We start from the raw sequence: 16,938 nt of genomic DNA on the forward strand, positions 1-16,938 counted from the left end.
TTTGCCACAGATGCAAGGACTGACATCCATGTGGATTGACCCCTCGTGGAAACATTAGTCCAGGACCCAATCACTGACACTCTGGACAAGCGGTGATAATTGATTTTGCATCCACAAAAGATATTTTAAATTGACGGAGCAGTGCCTGAGCCCCCTGATGAAAAAACTGATGAGACATGAGGGCCTGTCGTATCAGATCTGGCACTGGAGGAGTCCAAGCGGGAGCTGCAAGAGCATCAGCACAGGCATTTCCTTCACAGATGAATCCTGGCAATCCAGCGTGACTGCGGACATCAGGATGTAATATCTATGTGTACATTGACTCACTATTACTCATAATGTTTTTATTAAAAACAATAGTCATTCTGAATTTACCTCCTTAAGCAGCACACGGTCAACGTGTCGTGCAACAAGCGGACTGTAACAACGTTTACAGCACATCAAGAAAACGTTTTAAAGGCAACAATGACAGCACTAAGTTCAACCAATTGAGGTGATCCCTGTGTCGAGTGTATCAATTCTTGCCATTGCTTCTCATCATACCAAGTGACCACTGCCTTTCCCGATTTCCCAGAACCATCTGTAAAGACTGTAAGGCCTTGCACTGGGCTATCTGCTACCAGTGGCTTTTGAAGTATTTGTATGTCTAAATAAATTTATAATAATTTATGACTGGGAAGATGATAGGGTATTTGTCCCTCGAATCCTTCCAGAGCCAACTGAAATGGTAAACTGTTTGCCAAACGCCAGCTTACATAATCACGCTCAATGGGAATTATCAAGTAATTGGGATCTTGGCCCGTGAGCTGAACGCACCTTGGCAATTCCTTTGGCGATGATTTTTGATATTAGTTCAATCTGAGTGCTCACTGTATTCTGTGGCTGTATAGATAAAAATAACCACTCTAAGACATGTAATGGATCTTGCCAGCACTTATTCCATTGGCCCAACAATCCCATGGGATGACAGTTAGCTATGACGATATATAAACTTACTGGGGTTTCTAAGTCTACACAGTGTACCCTTTTTGTTGCAGACCATTGACCACCCACCCTCTCTAGGGCTAAGCTGACTTCCTTAGTTAGTGATCGGGGAGATATTAAATCAGTGTCACCCTTCAATAGATCAAAGAATGGTTTCAATTGTTATAAGGCCCAAGTATGGCCTTATCCAATTTATGGTCCCTAATAATTTTTGCAAATCATTTAGGGTTCTGACATGTACTTGGAGCTGGATAGACTGTGGCTCAAGCGTTTGATCTAGCACTTTAACTCCCCAGTATTTCCACGGGGCTTGTTGTTGAATCTTTTCTGGTGCTATACATAGCCCAAAGGTGGCCAACGACTGCTGCAAAACTGGATACACTTGCTGAAGTTCAGCCTTATCTGCAACTGATAGAAGAATATCATCCATATAATGATAACAATATACTTGTGGAAATTGTTCCCGTACAGGTGACAATGCCTTTGCTACATACCATTGACATATAGTAGGACTGTTCTTCATACCCTGCGGCAACACCATTCATTGGTATCACTTACAAGGAGTCATATGGTTTCTACTAGGTATTGAAAAAGCAAATTTACATTTATCAGCTTCATGTAAAGGAATACTGAAAAAAATAATCTTTTAAATCAATTACCAAAATGCCCCAGATTCACGGGATCATCGTTGGGTAAGGCATGCCCTATTGCAGGACTCCCATTCCCTCCATTACATTTTTTACTTTCCTTAAATCTTGTAACAAATGCCTGATTTCTTTTTTGTCACAAACACAGGGGTATTCCAAGGACTATGGGAAGGTTCTAGGTGTCCTTGTGCTAATTGTTCTTTGACTAATTGTTGGAGGGCTACACATTTTTCCTCAGGAAGGGGCCACTGTTCCACCCAACCAGAGGTATTTGTCTTCCAGGTCAAAGGCAGAGTAGGTCTTTGTACACCCTCCATCACAGTGGTCCCTATCAAAAATCCTTCCGGGTACCAATAACAACTCCCCATTGTCCCAAAACATCCCGTCCCCAAAAATTCATAGGGGCATCAAGCACGTAGGGACGGATTGTTGCTGTCTGGCCCTCAGGGTTTCAAACTTGCACCACATACTGACTTTGGACACTGTGTCACACCACCTGCTCCTGCCAACATGGAACCTGCCGAACAGACAGGTCAAGAGCAAGGCCAGATGTGCGCAGATATAAGTTACATCTGCTCCCGTGTCAATCATTCCGGTCACCCGTATTGTGGAAGGGGTCCCTTTGGCAAAGGTGATTTTACAGGTTAGAGTTGGTCAAGCATTTTGTATACTGAATCCAGAAAATTTGTGGTGTTCCTGTTGAACCAAGCCCTTCTTTGCCCTGGACTTTCTCATGGGCATAATTAACTTGTCCTGAAAGGAATTAATTGTGCAATCCGGCTGCCTTCAGGAATTGACACGGGGAGGGGTGGGGATCCGCACCATTGCTTGAATCTGACCCATATAATCAGCATCAATGAATCCCGGTAAGACAAATAAACCTTGTAATGTTACACTAGAACATCCAAGCAACAGCGCACTCAGTTTATTGCTGATGGGTCCCACGGCATTCAGTGGGACCTTATGTACTTTATCATCCTCTATTGTAAAGGCGGCTGCTGTGGTAACATCCAATCCAGCACTCCCTGAAGTTTGGGCTGCAAGTTGGCTGCATAAGCCTGGAATTGTTGTGAAGGATCCATTTGTATCAACATGTGGTTCCTCCCCCCGTTTCCTTGCTTTATGTTGCCACCTACAAGTAACCATCCTTGAGAGTTAAATTTAGATCTACGGTATTTTGCAAAATGCCCTGGTTTGTTACACTGACAGCATACCAAACCAGAGCCATCAGCCCTTCCTGGCCTCGATCGCTTTGGACAGTCCTTTTTTAGGTGACCTTCTTGCCCACACGTGTAACGACAGCGGACAACCCTGACTGCATCAGCAAAGGTCTTTGCCAGACACTCCATTTGGAAGGCAGCGGTTCCCACCTTCCCACATACATCCATTAATTCTATTAAAGTGGGATTACAATTCGCCATGCCTGCAATCACCTTTCTACAACCCTCATTCGCATTGTCCTTAGCTAAAATGAAGTAATAAGGCTTCCTTAGCTGCCCCATTCTGTATTTGCTTATCCAAGGCATCTCTCAACCTATCCAGGAATGACACGTATCCCTCATTTGGACCTTGTGTTACTGTGGTCCATGGCTGTTGTGGAGTGCCATGATCTGGGACTTGCAATAAAGCTTGGAGAGCTAACTTTTCCCTGCTGCAGGACTAAAGGATCTAAGCAAGCTTGTAACTGAGGAGAGTTAACTGGAGCCCCCCCCCATCAATCCTGCCCCAAAACGTGGATCATCCTGGGGGTATTCTAAATTCATCAATGATTGCTCGTTTGCCAAGTGACTCCAATTTGACTCAAACATTAACATTTGCATGGGGGTCAATATAATTTGTGCAGTTGAACAGCAATCATGAGCAGTAAGCTCTGCTATGAAAACAGCACATAACAATCACTGAGCATAGGGCGAGCCTATCCCATACCATCTACAGGTTGATCTTAACTCTTATCACTCCCCGATTGAAAGGTACCCACTTGGGAGGAGCATTACCATCCCCTTGAAGCACTGGGCAGGCTAACACCCTGCCCCCCATGGTGGTTGCAGCACCGATATCCCCTTCCGTGAGTGCTTGCTCCCGCATCTTTTTCCAGAGTTTGGCAGGATCTGGTCCCACTGCTGTAATTTGGACTGGTTGTTGAACGTGACCCGAGGTCTCCTCCGATAAACCTATCACAGATTACTTGGGATCACAGACAGGCAACGGGACAATGACTAGATCTCCCCACCGCCCCAAAGGGAACCGACTCAGCCCATTTGACCCGGCGCTGATCTGCCCCTCCTGCCGGCCTCGACTGTGTGAATCAGGTCACGGCAGAGAATCTGAGGGCGCCAGGGGTACCTTATTGGGCATCATCTCCGCAGCCAGGGATGTGGCTATTTCAACTGCAGCCTTTGTCTCCCCGTCTGCTTCTGATTGTTCTAGTAAATTTAAGACCAATCTCCATGCTGTCAATGACGTTGTAGCAATTTTGTCCCCTCTTGTGGCACCCCCCAAAAGTAACAATCCAACACTTAACCATATCTGAATGCTGGAGACATTTTCTACCTAAAGGGCAAATTATTCCTTTTACACCACCTTACCAGAGTTCTTATTGCCATCTCATGATACTTTATGCCTTAATTTTCAAATATGTCTATTAGCATTGTTAATATAGTTTGTTTCTCTGTCTACATCTGATTGTTCTAGCAAATCTATGATCCATCTCCATGTTGTTAATGAAGCTGTAGCAATTTTGTCTCCCCTCGAGGCAGCCTCAAGAAGTACCTTTCCAACGCTTTGCCATGTCTGAATGCTGAAAACCTTTTTCACTGTAACTGACAAATCATACTTTTTACACCACACTAGCAGAATTCTTATTGCCATTTTATCATATTTTACACCTCTTTTTTCAAATATATCCATAAGCATTGCAAATATAGAATTTGTCTCCCTATCCACATTTAATTGTTCTAGTAACTCTAAGACTAATCTCCATGCTGTTAGCGACATTGTTGCAATTTTATCATCCCTTGAGGCAGCCTCAAAAAGAAATTTTCCAGCATTTTGCCATATCTGAACACTAGAGACACTTTTTGGCGTAACAAGCACATCATTTACTTTGCACCATCCTAGGAAAGTTCTTATTGCCTTCTTGTTATACTTTACACTTCTTTTTTCAAATATACCTATAAGCATAGTTAAAGTAGAATTTTCCTCTTCTGTACCCATATCAGTTAGTCCCCATCTACACTCCAAAAGTTGCAATTTGAGTTAAGATGGACAACAAATATTGCAATACACCCATATCGGTTAGTTGCAGCAGCTCACCTCTCATGGTATCTGCTATGGGTTGCAGGTTCTCCTGATTGTCTCAGCTACATTGAGCACCAGTTGTTGTAGCCAGAGTCCAACTCAGTCAGCCTCACACAGGGCACCAATTGTTGCAGCACAAACTAGTAGGCTGCAACAAGGCTTTACCACAGGTCAGATTCTACTGGCCGTGCTGTATCACCTTCCCCCAGAGGCCAGACCACACTCCTCCTCCATCCAACCCCTCTCCCACAATCCTCAGGGCTATTTAACCATTTAGCAGGAACGAGCTACAGCTGCACATCACCCATGTCAATCAACCCGCTGCCGCTGAGGCCAGGCCACAGCTGCACGTTATCAATGCTGATCACCCCACTGCCTTCACTCCTCTGCAATAGACCTTGTCCATTTGCTCTAACAAAGCAAGAGCATGTCATGTGTCATGGCCTTCTGAGGAGAAGTACCAGGGGAGATCCCTGCATTAGGTCTCATAGGTACTTGCCAACAACGGGGAAAAGGTGAGAGTCAGATGCAAACTCTTGGGCTCCGTTTCAGCGTAGGAGTATCCTCCACAGAGCACAAATTCCTTCACCTCTCCTTCCCTAGCCATCACCTCCTTCCACTAACACCCTTCCAGTCTGTCTTTACTCCATCCCTGGGTGCTTGTTACAGCCCCACTTAGCAAATCCAGCCAGTTCCAGCCTTCACTCCTCAGCATTACCCACAAAGTGCTACTGTGCCCCTCCAGGCCCCAAGTCCGTGCTTGCGGTATAATTTTCCTCACTTAATGGATCCTAATTCTCCTGTCCCTCTCCCTCCTCCTAGCTGCATTCCCTGCCTCCACTAGGCACCAGTCTCTCCCTCCCAAGCTCTTTCAGTCTTTGCTGAAGACAATCCCAGTTTGTTGCCCAGCCAGCTCAGGTCATGTCTCCACTTCTTTGCTGAAGACAATCCCAGTTTGTTGCCCAGCCAGCTCAGGTCATGTCTCCACTTGTTTCCTGTCTCGGTCTCCCTAAACCCTGTTTTCTTTACAGCTTCCAGAGTTTGCTCTTCTGCTGTTCCTCCTTGCTCCTACCTCTCCTGTACTTGTTGTGCAGTCTGTAGGCTACCTGCATCCGACGCAGAGAGCGCTCCATATGATGCAGCCTGTGATTTGAGAATTGAGAACAAGGGGCTTTTTGGCTGAGTTAGCCTTCTGCCAGGCTGCTGACATGGTCTGCGTGGGGTCAGGTGGAAGCAGTCAGCGCAGTGCGCTGCGGAGGACGTGCCAGAGCACGGTCAGGGTAACTGTGACATGAAGGGCAAAGCCGAAGTGGCCAGTGCACTGACTGGTTCTAGTCTAGGACTGACGTAGGCTGCTTTGGCATTACGGCTGAGGATGTCGAGTCTCAAAGCACAGCTGAGCCTGAGCTAACAGGCACAGGAGTGGCGAGGCTTGGCCATGGAGCAAATCGCACTGTGGTAACGGCCTCCAAACAAACCGGCTGCTTGTTTGAAGGGCTGAAGAAGGAGCAGGGAGTGCACAGGAATGCAGGCGCCTGAAAGGGAGACAAACTTAGCTCTGGCTCATCCAGGGAAAATTTACCAGTCATGGGGAACAGCTGAATTACTGTAGGGTTTTATGTTATCTGCTCACAGCTTGCTGTTTTCTTTTCCAACTGAGACATCTCAGATAATCAGATTATTGAATTACTCATGTGACCACAGACTCAATCGCTTGAAATTAACCTTTAGGATATACTTAAAGTCCTCTTTGTCTGCCATGAGGATTTGTGAAGCATGCATCAGTAAGTTATCCAGTAATTTAAAAAAATTAAGCATTACAGGGTTTATGCCAGCTTGACAGTTCCAACTTGCATGTTTGAAAACTGATAATATGTATCATAATTAGTGCTAACATCAGTCAGCATAATAATGGGTATGTTATTTTGGTACGTTCCACTTCACAGACCCAGGCAATTTGCACGCTCCGTGTACAACATAATTTTTCTATTGTTAGTATTGTATGTCTGCTTGTGCTAGGTCCCGACTTTTCATCTGTATATAATTGTTCTTTCCAAACTACAATATTTCAGATTGCATAAACATGTTAGACTTTAACAAATGCTGAACCTATAAAATACAACACGTTCAGCAGGTGTCCATCCTGGGAATGCTAATATTTTACAATGACTCTTTGAGATGTCTCTCCTCTTGGGGAAGTGTGAGGTGTTCATTACAGCATAGAGCAGGCAAAGGAGGAATGTGCTTCAATTTATCTCACGTAGAGAAGGAAAAACCTTCTGTGACCTTTCCTTGCTCCTTTTTCTTCTTTTACAAAGGAAACCCGTGGCCTGTTGCTGATTTTCTCCTCATTAACATGTCCTAGAAAATAAGCAATGGACTATGTCCTAGCAGTACAGGGACTCTCGGTGGCATTTGTCTATGCCCCAGACTTTCACAGGGTGATCTACAAATCACATCTACAGATGATTTACAGATGACAGCGTCAGGGAGTCACAGAAGGTTGAAGCTGGGAGGCACCTCTACACACCATCTAGTCCATCCCCTGCAGGGTCAGCTGGAGCAGGCTGCCCAGCTGGGTTCTGAATATCTCCAAGGATGGAGACTCCACAACCTCTCTGAGCAAGCTGTGCCAGTGCTTGGTCATCCTTATGGTGAAAAAGTGTTTTCCTGTATTCAGATTGAATTTCATGGGTTTTAATTTGTGCCCATTGCCTCTTGTCCTGTCACTGGACACCACTGAGAAGGGTTTGTCTCTTCAGGTACTTATACACGTTGCTAAGATCCTCCTGAGCCTTCTCTTCTCCAGGCTGCGCACTCCCAGCTGTCCCAGCCTTTCCTCACATGATAGGTGCTCCAGACCCTCAGTCATTTTCATGGCCCTGCACTGGACTCACTCCAATAGCTCCATCTTTTCCTTGCACTGGAGAGTCCAGGCCCACATGCAGCACTCCAGACATGGCCTCACCAGTGCTGCACCTCCCTCAGCCTGCTGACAATGCTCTTCCTAGTGCAGCTCAGAGTGCTCTTGGCCCTTTTTGCCATGAGGGTTTATTGCTGCCTCACGTTTAGCTTGGTGTCCAACAGAACCTCCAGGTCCTTCTCAGCAAAGCTCCTTTCCAGCCGGTTGGCCCCCAGCGTGTGCTGGTGCCTGGGGTTATTCCTTCCCAGGGACAGGACTTCGTACTTCCCTTTGTTGAACTTTGTGAGATTTCTCTCAGCCCAATTCTCCAGCTCGTCCCTCTGGATGGCAGTGCAACCCCCTGGTCTATCAGCCACTCCTCCCAGTTTTGTATCACGTGGACAGTGTCCAGGTGATTAATGAAGATGCTCAATGGTACTGGACCCAGTATCGACCCCTGGGGTACCGCAGAAGTGACAGGCCTGCAGCTGGGCTTTGTGCCACTGATCACAACCCTCAGGCCTGGCCATTCAGCTGGATACTCTCCTTGGATACACCTTGCACCTGTAAGACTGTTACGCTGCTTTGACAGCACGCCAGTCAGCATCAGTAGGTCACAGAAACCATCCAAAGGACAAATCCAAAGAATGTAGTAGGCAAACAACATGAAATGGATGGGTAGGTGTCTTGACATCACAGCAATTAATCAAAGAGATGCTTTAAGGGTCTTGACTGTCCTTTAAAGTCGGGAAACCACAGCGCTACCAGAAAGCTCTCCTTCCTCTGCAAGGGGCACAGCACAGCACAGGCCAAGCAGAGGGTGCCTGCGAGCGCGATTTCTTGGGAGGGGTTTGCTGACAGGGAGAGCTTCCATCCATACCTCCTGGTGCATGCTCCTGCTGCTGCTTCTCTTGTGTGGGTCTGGCAACCATGTTGTCTTCAATGAGCTAGTTCAGTCAGTAAAAACAGCTCAGAAAAGAAAAAGAATGTTTTTCAGCTGGATACAGTTTCACAAGACACATGATGGTGCTCTGCTTCCAAAAGGGTCTTCCCCAGTTCCACCATGATTTTCCCTCTCCCAGCCAAAAACTACCGGCACTTGCTGTCCTGTCTTTGGCATTTGTTGGACCTTTACCTGATTCACTAAATTGGCACAAAAATAGCTTATGTAAAAAGTCGGGCAATTTCCTGCTGGTTTGGTGAGTTAAATTGGGCAAAGGTCCAAAATCTGCCAGGGCAAGGAGGGTGTAGCGAGACTAGCTGCGTGGAAGCAGTGAGCTGCTCGGTCAGCTCAGCCACTCCGGCAAATCCCATCCTGACAGAGCTGCTGGGAGCATCACTGTCGAGGACATCCCACAGCAGAAAAGTTAAACTTCATTTGCAGCTGCAGCACATTACCAAAGCAGAGAGAGGGCCTCAGCTGTGGGCAAAGCCAGGCAACAAGTTCCACTGAAGCTGAAGGCTAAGTAAGGCCACAAGATGTTTTTTCTCTGACCCAGTAAAAACAGAGCTGTGACTTTTGAAATCGGACAAATTTAGGAAACACAAAGGAAAAGGTGTTTTTTATTCATAAGCAACAGATGCATGCTAAAGGAGGCTTCTATTCCTTTTATACAAAATCTTTGCCCTGCTAGTCTTGTTCCTATTCCATCTCCTCCTCAGTATTGTGTGGAAAAACTATTGGATATTTTACCCCAGAGATGGGATGGCATGTATCAAATCAAGCAATAATTTTCTTGCTCCATATAGTAGAAAGCTTCAGTTCACAGTTACTAGACTATCATGTTTTTTCTCCTACTTTAGAAGAAGGCACCAGGCTTTCAGTATTGTATGCCCATTTGAAAATTCATTGAATGTCACCAGTAGGAAGAAAACATTTATATTCAGTATCTTTATTTTCTGTAGGTTGTGCCTTGGGTTATGATTATGTGAATGTTGTATTATAGTCAACCTAAATTATAAATCTACAAAATGCAAAACATACATCCAAAACATGTTGTTCGGGTCTACTAGACATCAGAAAGAAAAAAAAAATATGCATTTTTTAAACACAAGGTCAAAAATACTATGCTGATATTTTGATATTGCTAAAAAAACTATAATACAGTATTAGACTGTTAAAAATACTGTTACTTTATATAGGAAATAAAGTCCAGAGAACATTATGGTTCATTGGGAAAAGCAAGAATTGTGCATATATTTATTTGTATGTAAACAAGAACAAACTTTGCAGCTTCTAATTCAATTCATATTCCTGGAATCAAGCTGTAAACAAATGCTTGTATTTTTGTTTTAGAGGGTGGATGAGGTTCGGTAGCTTTCCATTGGTCTAAAAGAAGGAACATCTGTTGTGGCCATAAAAAACTTGATGATCAAGTTCACCACATCCCACATTAGCAACATTAGGCATTTAGGTTGAAATCCAGATCAGACTGAACTCGGTCTGTTTTGCTGTTAAATTCAGGGTGGCCTGGATTTCAAGCCAAAATCCAAAGCTTTAAAAACAATAGTACAGTGAGTATTAAAACCAACAGCACAGTGAGTATTAAAAACAAAATTAGGCTGTTGCTGTGTGTAGGAGTTATACGCTGACTTGCCTAAAATAACATTCCAGTCTGGTTTACAAATAGCTGTATATTAGGAAGTATGTATCAAGACAATGAAATGCTATGGAAGTGGATTTTGTGTTTAAAAAGAAAGCGTGGTAAGGACTTCTTTGGTCTGATCACAATATCAATATCACCATAGAGCAGAAGAATTTTAAAGGTCTCAGGAAGAGAAACGGCTTAAGTCACTGAAGCATATTGTCTTCTTTAACCATTAATGGATCAAGGATGCCACAACATCTTATACATTTCTTATCAAGGGAAAAGAAATGCAGGATAGGTGGATTCAGAAAAGTAAAGCCTTCTCCCTATAGACATATTGTTCCCACCACTTAAGAGTTAACCATAGTGTGGTCAAAATTTCGTTGTCCAGAGCAGACTGAGTAAAAAAAAAATTAGCTTAATATTCCCCTCAGGTTTTAAATGAAATGAAATGAAATTAAATAATTAAATCTGAAATTCCTCACACAGCATGCTTATTCCTCAGGATGTTTTTCTTCCTTTCCCAGTCACCCGTATGTTAGGTATTTGACTTGGTGGTTAAGACCTCACCATTCGCCCAAATGCTGTGAACCTTTACCCAAAAAGGCAAGGTAAAAGCCATGCTCAGAGCTCAGATACGTTCACTGAGAAGGCAGCTGTGGCTATTTGAGACACCGCTGCCCCCCAGTTCTTCGTACCTGCCAACGATGCCTGCCCCAGCTCTGATGGCAGAGCGAGATACAAGTGTCTCTGAGCTGTTTCAGCACAAAGTCCAAGAGCTTAACTCAAGCTGCCCCCCCCCCCCCCCCCCCCCCGGGCATTTTATGCTTTAAACAGTGGAGTTTATCCTGAAGCAGCTTAGAATTATCTGCGTTTTCAGTCTGCTGACTCTGCTATGTGGGTGGTACCCTCTGGGAGAGAGGCAGTAATATTTAAAACTGACACAGTTATTTTGAAAGCAATCCCTGTCATGCACCATTAGCCACAGAGGCTGGTATAAGCTTTGCTAGCTTTAGACTGCTTTAACAAACAAAACAGTGCTTTTCTGTCCGGTGCAGATTTTCATTTGCACTCAGAAAGCTGCAAGAATGCAGTGAGGGCTTAGTTGTATTCTGTATTTTTGCTTTTTTTTTTTTTTTTTTTTTTCTTTTTCCAACTGGGGAGATATTTTTTATCAAGAAACATCAGTTAACTCCAAGAAAAGTTTAAAAATTGCCTGACTTAAGTATTGCCAACTGGGGCAGGTTGCTGTTTAAAAGGCAGGGCTAGGTAAATATGTATTTCTTTATTTGGTTTGGCTCTCTGAAGAGTTACAGAAAACTCATCTATTATGGGGCTCCTTGAAGTTTGCACAGCAGAATGTAAGGAGAGAATTAAATCTCTGGTATTAATGATATCCAATACTTTTTAACACATGAAATTTAGTGACCACTTGCTCTTAAACTTCTTTAGCTTTGCAACAGCAAGAAAAGAGTCAAATACCAGACATCTTACCTTGGAGAAAAATGCCTTGAACCACTCCCACTCCTCCAACTAAAAAATCCTGCCTCAACTATGCCCTTTTATTTCTTACATCATTAAATTTACATATGTACTTTAATCGCTAATATGGTCATGTATTTCACATTATACAATAGGTCAATTGTATTTTTATAATTTTTTTAGTAGCAGCATCAATGGTCATAATGCTATCCCAGCTTGAAAAGACTTGTGGGGAAAATGGCCTGATAACGTAGATGTCCCATCAAGACACTTGATGCTAAAACAGCTCCATTAGTGACACCATGAGCCTTTGTTATATTTGTTTAATTATTATCTGTTATATTATATTTCATTGTGTCTTAGATGACTAGTTCCTTTCTTCCTCTAAAAGGCAGATTTTGCTTATTTAAAGTCAGATAAATTCAGCAATTGATTGCATAGGGTGACTTACTAACTGGGCAATAAACTCAGCCCAGAGAGGAAGGAAAAAGTGATCTTAAGATGTGAATGCCTTAAGCCTCCATTGCTAGCATCTCCTCCCTACAGCCTGAGCACAGAGCTGCCTCACCTTGGGGATGGACGGGAGCATGCACATCAACAGTTCCTGCTGCCCTTCCCGCTGTACGCTCGCTGCCTGACGCACAGACCACTTGTGCTCTGCACAGCACAGTAAACGAACGCACAGAAAACAGGCAGGTATATAATGGTCAAAGACTGTCATTGTTAACTCCCCCCCCCCCCCCTTGCCTGTAAAAGGGAGTTAATCCATCTCTATATTCATGAGAGCAAGCATTTTCCCTGTTAAATCTCTATAGAGCCAAAGAGAAAGTAAAAAATGCTTATGGAAATCTCCACACATTTAATTGCTTCTCTCCTCTGCCAATTTAAAAATGGTTGAAAATATTTGTAATATTTACGGCAATGCAAATGTAAGTGAAAAATGAAATCTGGACTGTGCTAAACTTTTCAAAAAATCTGATCTTTCCTGATGCTAAAATGCCCCTTTACTAACATATGTATGCCACTAGTTATTTACAATGACAGCCTATGCTGTTAGAAACAAAGTTTAATTCTGCTATTGATTAAAACAGAACCACAGTCAGGGCCCAGCCCTTTTATTCCCTTGGAGGAAGAAAGTATTTTGCAGCTGTTACAGATCTTTATTTTTAATCCATTGGGTCTTTGAAGTATTACAGCTGTTTGTTCTTAGACAGTATCTATTTGTGTGTTAAACAGACAGGAGATCACCACTCAACTCAAACAATTCAACATTCTATTTTCTATTTTTAAATTTAGGTTTAAATATAGAAGATTTTTATCTCATAAAAAATCGTGTGAAAGCTTGTAGTTTGTTTCATATCAGTATACTATTTTTCAGATAGACAGCAAAATTATGATATATTTACAATCCACAGGAATCTTAAATGGATTAATTCTGTTAGGCATCACAAATTACTATTAAGTACTTTGTTGTGCATTTAGTGGTACTGAGGAGCTATTGAGGCAGCAAACCAGAAGCCTACTATGTCTAATTGCAAATCTCTTTACCCCCAAAGCTTTTTTGTTATTAGATTTTTTTAAATCTGAAGTATGATACATTGCACAATCGTAAATACACTTGTATTAAGTGTTGACATTTTCCATAATACCTTGAGAAATTACATTAAAAAGAGTCATTATCTTTGCTACTGTTACTGAACAGATTTGTACCAATCACGCAAATACGAACGCAATAAGCCTTATGGGTGCTCATTAATAAGGATTACTTGCTTAAGATATTAATTTCAAAATAAATATTTGCAAAGCCGTACTTTATCTGTTCATAGTGGGAATAAACAAAGCGATAAAATGCTGGCAATAGCCATTGTAACACACAGTGATTTTTTTAGTCTTTATTTATATGATGCCACAAACTTAAATAAACACTTACAGAGTATGTTTGCACTCACCACATATAATCCTGGGTTCACTGCTGACAAGAAGAGGTTTATGGGTATAGTGAATCTGCAGATTTGTTTGAATTTATCTCAGTTTTCTGGAAAAAATAAGCAGATAAGTGAAAAAGGAAAAAATACATTTCTCTGCAGGGCTGTTAGAAAGAATCATATTTCTAATTTACATTGCTATGAACTTTGCTGACCTTGGGTATATGAATAACTCACAAAAGTGCAGCTGGATTTTTTCAGGTCATGAAACATGCAGAACTTTGCAGAGTTTTAGGGTTGTTTGAACTTGTGCAGTCATCACTGTGAAATGAAACAAGTATGCTTTTATATTTTTAAAATCCAAGGAAACTAGGACACTCGGTATGTCCAGAGACCTGTGAACAAGTACTGAAAATTGCCAACGGTTGTGTTCAAACTGTATTACTAAACAAGCTAGTCCAATCCATTTAACCATAATGGTTAAAATGATTTTGAGGTGAAGTCATGCATTGCCCAGTGACATCTGCCAAACTTAGCTAATGTGTTCTAGTTGTTTCTAGTCCAAGACAGCTTGATCTTTAGTTACCCCAGCCTTTTAGTCATTGCCTACAGTTAAGCTGTTTTGTTTTTAAGCACATCATCGAGATGCTGAGTTGCAGCTTGTTCAGGTACTTCATAACCGTATTACCTTTTCACAGTTTGTTATAAATCTCAGATCTGGTCTGTGCACTTACACTTACAGAGATCTGACTTTCCTTCTACTGTCTCAAACCTTTTCATGAAACAGAAGACAGAGGTGGGTCAATATTAGCAGGGGAAGATGGGTATACCTCAAATAACAGCCAGCGAGTAGCCAGGTGGACAAGGTCAGTTCCTATAATTAAAAAGTTCATCTCCTACGTTCTCGTGCACAATGTTCATGCACCAACAGATATTTGTGTGTGCTGTAGTATGGCTATATGCTATAGTATACATGTTTTGTATCACATGCATGTGACCTCCCGTCTCCTTATCAATGCTGCTCACTGTATCACATACCAAAGGCACTTGTTAGGACTTGTGTGCAATGCCAGTGATGCGACCCCTACTCACCCATGTGGAGATGGGCCTTTCCAGAATCCTGCCTGTGGATAACTTGAATGTCACCGCTTCAAATCAAGAGCACTATTTTAAAAAAAAGAAAAAAATTCATCCTTGCAGTGTGGGGGTAATCCATACTGAACATGCACATGGGAGAGAGCTGAGGGTGCTATGCAAGGAAGGTAGAGAGACAGCTGTGTACATGAAATGCTCTTTATCTCACATGCTCACCATTAGAAAACAAGAGAAGCAAATTTAACTGGAGCCTGACAAGACCCACTGTATACCTATCCGGGGCTGATTGCTTCCCTAAGCTTTCAGCAAGGCTGGCGGAGAAGCAGAAAGCAGGCGAACACGAGCACCTCTTCGCTGAAAGCAGTGTTCACCAACGGCAAAAAAAACAACAGGCCTTTCTTGTTGCATTCCCTCTCCACGCAGTTATACTCACCCCTAGTATATTACTCCAAGACCTGCGCTCAGTTGCTAAAAACATCACCTGACTTGCATGAGCTCTTGTGATGAGTAGTCTCACTAGCTAGGTAGAGCAAAAGGATATTAAAAATATATGTTAAACTGCAGGATGCCACAGGGAATCTGGAAACTTCCGTGGCTTTCGAGTGTCAACAGATGGCACGGAGTGACCTACTTTGGAATAAATAAATAAAAAAATAGAGGCTAGAGTTGCTCTGGCAGGGAGTGCCTGTGCTGGTACTGGGAAGCTGTGGTGACGGCGGAGCGCAGGGGACTGACAGTGGGGTGTCTCCAGGCTGCCAGCCAACCTCGCAGCCCGGGCATCATTAGTATGTGTTGGCTGTTCTGTAGCCTACTCAATATGTGCCGGTAATATTAATCTGGGCTCCCTAGCAGCAGGTGCCTCTATCATAAGACTCTCTAGCATGATTACTTTGCAGATTGGCAGAAAGTCCAAGGTTTGAGTGACTCGAAAGAACAAAATTAAATTTCCAACCCTAGCAATGTCTTTTCTGGAGTCAGGCTGGGTATTGATTCTACAGTACCACTTTTTACTTTTAATAGATACTTAAGAAAAAACGAATTAATTCTCCAGAGAACAAATTATAGTCCAGTGCTTTCAATCAGCACCAAAGATATAAAAGTAATTGTCAGTTTTTTCCACTCTCCTCTTACAGCTGCTTTAAGGTACACAGCATCTATTAGTACTACTGCTAATCTCGGCAGGAAAATCTCCAAATTGTGTTACTCCTATAGCCAAGTATCCTCACTCTCCTCACCAGGTATATAAATTCCACCTATTTTCAGTATCGTATCTGGCCTTTTCCACAACTTTCCATAAACAAGCAGCACATAAATCCTTCCAAAATTGTAAAGGAAAAGTAAACTTGGAAAAATTTTATTCTGTGAGACGCAATGTATGGACAGGTCAGGTACTTTACTCAGCTCTGCTTGTTGAGTAACATGGTTGCGAAATTCATGGTACTAGCGTGTATTCACTTGATTTGATGGACACCTAATGCAAAACTACTATTTGCCACCTGGTGAACAGAGTGAGTTAACTTAAGTGTGCTGAGCATCCGATTTGTAGAACAACATAACAAATTACTGTTCCAGAATGGATCATTCAGTTTTTCTCATCGGTTCAATTTTTTACAATTTAGATCCATATAAACACTCCGTTTAGTTATGAGTGCACTGTATGTGCTTGGCTGCCTGTATGTAACATAAGGATGTGCTTTCCCACCAGTGTGGGACAAATCCTCTCATGGGACACTAGAGTAAATATCCATTTGTTTTTAGGTGGCAGTTGCAGAATTAAAACACTTTGCACAAGAGCCATTGTGATTTTTTCAGTCCATCCTGCTCATTCTTAAATGTTTTATACCTTTCAGATCCTTTAACTCAACATGCAGAAAATGGGGACAGATTGCTGTCACAGCTTTCCCAAACCGTTAGGATTACGGAGCTCTGTTCTCTGGCAGGGGGAATCCTGTATGACAGGAAGAGGTTGAAGGCACTCGGTCACGCAACCCTCCACCAGGCTCCATTTTAGATGATCG

The 16,938-nt window shown here is 42.8% G+C and overlaps 2 long non-coding RNA genes across 2 annotated transcripts in view; one reads left to right on the top strand and one right to left on the bottom strand.

Moving 5' to 3' along the window:
- Positions 1–16,938, bottom strand: part of LOC308064662 — a 604,713-nt gene that overhangs the window by 97,701 nt on the left and 490,074 nt on the right. The gene's annotated exons all lie outside the window — the stretch shown is intronic.
- Positions 1–16,938, top strand: part of LOC308064665 — a 33,013-nt gene that overhangs the window by 1,368 nt on the left and 14,707 nt on the right. The window contains exon 2 of the long non-coding RNA XR_013928479.1: positions 1–16,938. This exon is cut by the window's right edge and continues 14,707 nt beyond it. This is a non-coding gene — a long non-coding RNA (uncharacterized lncRNA).

Source organism: Falco punctatus, assembly GCF_963210335.1.
Source record: "Falco punctatus genome assembly, chromosome: 5".
Lineage (NCBI taxonomy): Eukaryota > Metazoa > Chordata > Aves > Falconiformes > Falconidae > Falco > Falco punctatus.